This window comes from Saccostrea cucullata, unplaced genomic scaffold, assembly GCF_032062105.1.
Source record: "Saccostrea cucullata isolate Sc308-1 unplaced genomic scaffold, CSIRO_AGI_Scuc_v1 ctg20561, whole genome shotgun sequence".
NCBI classification, from domain to species: domain Eukaryota; kingdom Metazoa; phylum Mollusca; class Bivalvia; order Ostreida; family Ostreidae; genus Saccostrea; species Saccostrea cuccullata.
In genome coordinates this window covers 1-6,210 of record NW_026935003.1, presented here as the reverse complement: position 1 = coordinate 6,210, position 6,210 = coordinate 1, and the positions used below count along the sequence as shown (strand labels likewise).

The 6,210-nt window shown below is 32.2% G+C and overlaps 1 pseudogene; it reads right to left on the bottom strand.

Moving 5' to 3' along the window:
• Positions 1–4: 4 nt before the first annotated feature.
• Positions 5–4,000, bottom strand: LOC134241697 (integrin beta-like protein A; annotated as a pseudogene).
• Positions 4,001–6,210: the final 2,210 nt, after the last annotated feature.

The window sequence follows — 6,210 nt, the reverse complement described above, 5'->3', positions numbered from 1 at the left end:
TGTCCCGTGTAGCCAGGTAAACAGTTACACCTGTAGTTCTGAGTGATTCCTTGTCGTACACACGTGCCACCATTTGTACAAGGAGAACTCACACACGGACTCACGTCTGTGATTGATACACGTGCAACCATAATACATTATTAAGAACTTATAAAATCAAGTCGAAATGTTTGACCAAAAAGATTAGTCCAAATTTAATGTACTTACCATTTACGCTGATATTTAAGCACCTTGATTCACTGGTTTTCCTGCCAAATTTCAAAAGTTTTCATTGATTTTCTTATCTGATTAAATATATATATTTATAAATAAAGTATGTTTAGCCCATTTAAAGAAGGAGATAATTATATAATTTAAACAAAAATATAATTGAAGGATCAGCCAAGTACTTAAATGTCAAGAAAATACACAGACGTTTTCTTATTTTTTTTTACTCATTTTTGTAGTAAATATTCAATTTTATTTTGCAGACAGATGAAATCTATTCATTAAAGCTTAATACCCAAACGTGTCCTCGGCTAGAGCACAAACAATATGCGATCCTACTTGGTTCTGCTGAGGTATCCAGGAAGTGCTGACAAAGTATGTTCCAGGTCTGGACGAGACAGACTGCAGTGATGTACAAGTCATACCGGCAGGCGAAGTGATGTCCATCTTTGTTATTCTGTTATGGATTAAAAGATTCAAATATAAAAATAGAAGATACTTACTCCTCCTAGGTATCTGATCCTTACTCTGAAATTCACATGGCTTTATTTGAATGCCCCAATTAAATCACAGATTCGTAATAAAATGCATTTAATATCCATTCAAATTATGTTCTATTCCTAAGCGTCATCCATTTCAATTGCAATCAATTTTTATTTACATTAAGACAGTAAATGAAAATATATTTGTTAGAAATAATATGCATATACAATTATTGATGTTTTGGAGGTCAATACGATGATTTAGACACATGAGGAGTTCAAAATTCACTGAGCCCAAAGGGCAAAATTAATATTGTACTGCGAATGTAGCTAAATCATCGTATTGACCTCCATAAACAGCAATTTTATATTTTTTTTCATTATATGATTAAATGATAGCGAATTCCTAAAAGACTGTCTTTGCTAATGTATCAATTATTTGAAAATTTTAACGAAAATTACAACAAGAACACATTGTAAGAGGAAATACGGAATAAAAATAATTCCTTTTATTATATAGCTAATAAATAGTCTGTAATAAAATACTACCAAAAATCAAGAGAAAAAATCAACATCTTGACGTTTTATTGAAAGCTAACTTTGTATTACGTATATGAGTATGCCCGAAACATTCCGAACACGAGAGGTCAATACCGGACGCCCCGTTGTAAACAAAAAAGTCGTCTGGTCAATGGTTTTCCATTGAGCTAATTTAAGCGAGAGTTTTTCCCCATGACCGCCATTGTGTAGGGCAACTCTCCCATATTCCTTCATTATTCAACCGAGTTCAATTCATAATGTTGATAACTGAGGTAAAGCTTACATTATTTTTCTTACGGAGATACGTTTTTTAAAGACTATTAATTTATAAATATTTTCCCCCATATATTTCTTGCATGCATGTTTATAATTGATTGCTCAATGAGGAAAATTCAGTGCTTTGCCCTTCATGATGGCGGCTAAGGGGAATACCTCCTAGAGAAGACTTGTCAAAGGAAAACCATCTCTTTCTCCGAGCTAAATTAAAGAAAGGAAGTAGCATCTAGGTAAGATGCGTTTATTTTGCACACAAAAATGAAATTGTTTATTAAAATATAGTACGTTTTAGACCCATTAAAACCTAAATCATTTCGCTAGGTAGGGTCATCGGAATGATGCCATATATTGAAAGCTAACAGGACAGACGTTAATTTGGATACCGATTCTTAAATAATAATTTTAGGGTTTTTTTGGAATAATTATTACAAAATCTGTGGAAAAAAATTATCAATATAATAAAGGAGTTATTGAACTTAAATTTATTTAGTAAATATTGGCACACTTCGGCTGTTCATATGCATTCGGAAGCTCGTGCATTTGAACAGCCAACTCGTGCTAATATTTACTTAATATAAGTTCAATTCCCCAATAATATTGACCTTCAATAATTCCTTATATTGACATGGAAGGTCACGCTATTCCTTATATTGACCTGCAATAATTCTTTGTACTGACCTGGAAGGTAAAATGCAGTTCAATATAACGTAATATTTTCCTATTATTGTTGGATCTTAGCATATCATAGAAAAGGAAACTATTCAATCATATAATTAGTAAAATAATAAATACCTTCTACTATCTGAAGCATAAAAGGACACACGGAAGGCCTGTAATATGTTTGTCTGTAAGGTTGACCCAGCAGCTGGAGTGGGGCTGACAAACACTGGTTTGTCGTTACATCTACCAGAAAGTGGAGGCGTTGTAATAAGAAAGTGAAAAGAACGGTTGTTATGTACATACGCAGTTTTCTTCATGAAAGCATTATTCGGTTTTTAAAAGTGAAAATCAAAAGCGTTAAATCTCGAACGTTTAGAAAATCAGCTATTTAAAAAATAAGTTTAATTAAAATTGTGCTTAAACTACATTTTGCTGTCTAATTGAAAAGGTTTGTTCAAATAATTTCACTTTTGTCGGTCAAAAAGGACAAAAATCAGTTTGATAAGATAAAGTTGTATTATGTTTACGTGTAATGTAACTGAAGATATTGGAGTGTTCGGTCTGTACGCAGTACTTCCAATAGATATCGTCGATTTCGGGAAATCTTCCATTGTAACGGCAACAGCAAAGGTCCCATTTTGTGTGTGATTAGATGGAAATTTAATAGTGCAGGTTCTCTATTGTAAATTCAGTACAGGTAAAATCATTGTATTCATTAGACTTTATTTCAAACATGCAAACATTAAAAAGAATTATTCTTACACTATCAATAGTAGCAGCTGGCAGTGCATTACATATAGACACACATTCTGTTCCACTTGACCAGCGACAGCGAATGTCATCCCCGTCGGCATCAGCAACAGGTATCCGAATGTCATTTTGACAATTGTATTGGACTCTAGTCAGAAAAGAATAGCGCAATTCATTTAAATATAAAATTAAGAAAATAACAACTATGCAAAGAAAACTATTATTAAAAGAACACATATGCCCCGATTAATAGTTTCTAGTCTTGATATTTTAAATATGTACATACATATACATGGGTTTTCCTGTTGTAATTGGTCTAGTATTCGGTTTTTTAGTATCACTTCTTTGGTTTAAATTAACAATTGTTCCAATAGACCAATCACCCCCGGCTCCATTACTTAATGTCACTCATGCACCACCAGTGAACCTTCAGGGCATCAAAGCAACCAAAATTAATATAGGCACTTATTTAAAATTCACTACATCTAATCGTTTTTGATGATACGTTTATTTTAACGATGCACAGTCAATCGAAAAAAAAAAGATTTAACTCAACCTTGAATGGACCTGGGCTTAGAAATGTATATTTATGTAAATGTCGAGGTTAATATCTGAACCACAACCAGAGATACACCGCCAATACGTGGTACTCATTCCGGTTACAAGTTGTCCTATACGTGCAGTGGTGCAACCCGGGCGTCTCCCGTACGCCCAACCAAGTCGAAAGGAGAACTGGACCTGTAAGCAGAAAAAAACACAATCCTTTCATCTACCATATTCTATATTTTGGAATACAATTCATTTACAATTATGCTACACTTTATTCCATTTAAGAATAACATATCAAACGTACCACACATTTGATAAAAAAATATAAATTTAGTATAAAGAAAAAGAAAAAAAAAGTTTGTAAAAGAACACAAAAAGGCTAGAATTAAAGGTAAACAAAAACATGTGTAATAACACGCCTCGTGTCTATTTCCAGTTGATTTCCAGCTTATTGTGCCTCCCCGAAAATGACTAGACTTGGTTACATAAAGTAATTGCAAACAGAAGAGTTGGAAAAGTAAGACCTGAAATTGCATTTTCCTTACTGTATAAGTTACTGATATCGTTACTCTTATTTATACTCGGGTGCTTTTTTAAAACACTCAATTGACGTCCAGTAAACACGGAAATCTGAGAATAAATTGTTTACACTGATTAAATTGTTTTGATTGAGAACAAGGAACAAGGAATCATCAAATAAATGTCCATTTCAGTCTGAATGTCACGTTGCCATAACCTAACTAACAAACCTATAAAAAAAAGTGTTTGGGTAACATTAGTCGATATTTTTTTTTATCTTCTTTTTATTCATTTCGCTGATAATTCATCATTACAGTTTTAAAACGAGGTAAAATTTTGACAAGCAAGTTGATGAAACAAAAATGTCACCAGTCTCGTTTAAAGTCAGACATCTTTTTGTGAGTCTTTTGGACGATACATTGACCTTGTCAGCGAATACAATTATTCATCGAGTCCAATTCTACATGTAGCTGACTTATTTTATAATAATTATAGACAATCATTTACACGCTAAATTTTAAACGGATTTTTCGATATTTCCCAATTGTGTCAAGGAGCACACGGCGGGTATGACCGTTCGGCAGGGAACTTCTCCGTAACACATGATCCCAACTCTGATGTTTTGAATGTCCATGTTTGCTCTGCTTCTATTTTTGTATTTCTATCTGGGCTTTTGAGCTACTTTTGAATAATATTCGTCATCTCCATATATTTCATGGCAATCAGGAGCATGTTGGTCTTTATAGTACTTTTAAGTGTCTTCTTTTCAAGAACAATAAGAACTTCTTTTTAATTTGAAAAAAAGATGTGTACGATGGTTGTCTAAAAAGTTACAATGACTTTTGTGTGTTAAAATAATGGTTTAATATATATTTAATGTATAACAAAATATTTCTTATCAAATCAAGTCAGAAAGATTTGAGTTTTATTGATGGAATATATATTTGTAAATGCACTTTGAATAACAAAATCAAAGTGCGTTAAGAGTGTCATATACTTTTTTTTTTTACCATGGGGACATTTAACACACTGTGGCAACGTATTTTTAAAAAATACACTTTTTTATTCTTTTGTCAATGTACGTTTTTGTGGCACACTCAACGCACTTTGAAAAATAAATTTCAAGGTGCGTTTCGAGTGTATATCAACATTTGTACCATGTTGACATTAAAGGACTTGGAAAATATTTGTATAAAACAAAAATTCTAGACATAGATTTAAGGGACTCCGACCCTCAGCTAGGAAGGACAACTCTTTAATTTATAATTTAATTCAAAAAGTCTTTAAATGAAGCTTGAAAATTAAATCTTTTCATGCAACAATTTTCATTATATGCCTCTCAATGTGCTTCAAGGTTCTTTGAACTTCTCAGAAAGGTCTAATTAAAAGTAGAAATTTTTATCCCGAAAAAGTATTTTTAGATACCAATGCTTATTAACATGATATGAAATTAGAAGTGATTTATGGAGCTTTGCAAAGAACCTTGAAGCACATAGAGAGGCATATAATGAAAATTGTTGCATGAAAAGATTTAATTTTCAAGCTTCATTTAAAGACTTATTGAATTAAATTATAAATTAAAGAGTTGTCATTACTGGCTGAGGGTCGGAGTCCCTTAAGTAGTTTAGAGAATCAATTTGTAATAATTACATCTTTCGAAAAACGTTTTGATTTATAACATGTATTGATTAACCCTCATAAAGAACATGGAGAAGATGGGTATATAGAGACTCTGTTTTACTTAGGTAACAAAGTGAGAGTGGACCTCCCCTCAAGGTGAGTCCCAATTTTCAATTCCTATATAATGCATGCATTTGTAAAACATTTGTGTGACTTATCCCCCCCCCCAAGTACCGATGACTATGCTACATCCAAATATATATTTGCTTAACTTGTGTGATGTTGAAAACTTTCAATAAATTTTAACTTACATTAAATACATGCAAATCGGAAAAAAAGTACAGTGAAACGAACAAGAGAGAAAGAATTTTCAAAGTATGGAAAAATTAAAATCGCTCACTTTAACATCCAGAAGTGACTTATCACTGAAAAAGATATCCAACAGGTTCAATTATTTATCATGCCTAAGATTTTCAAGACTATTGACAAAACCATACACATTTTTTCCCAAAGTACGTTAATATAATCGATATCAACGTACTTTTAAAAGAATTTTTTTTTAAAATGCGTTGATTTGGTCCCAAATTAAACGCATTCGAAAAAAAAA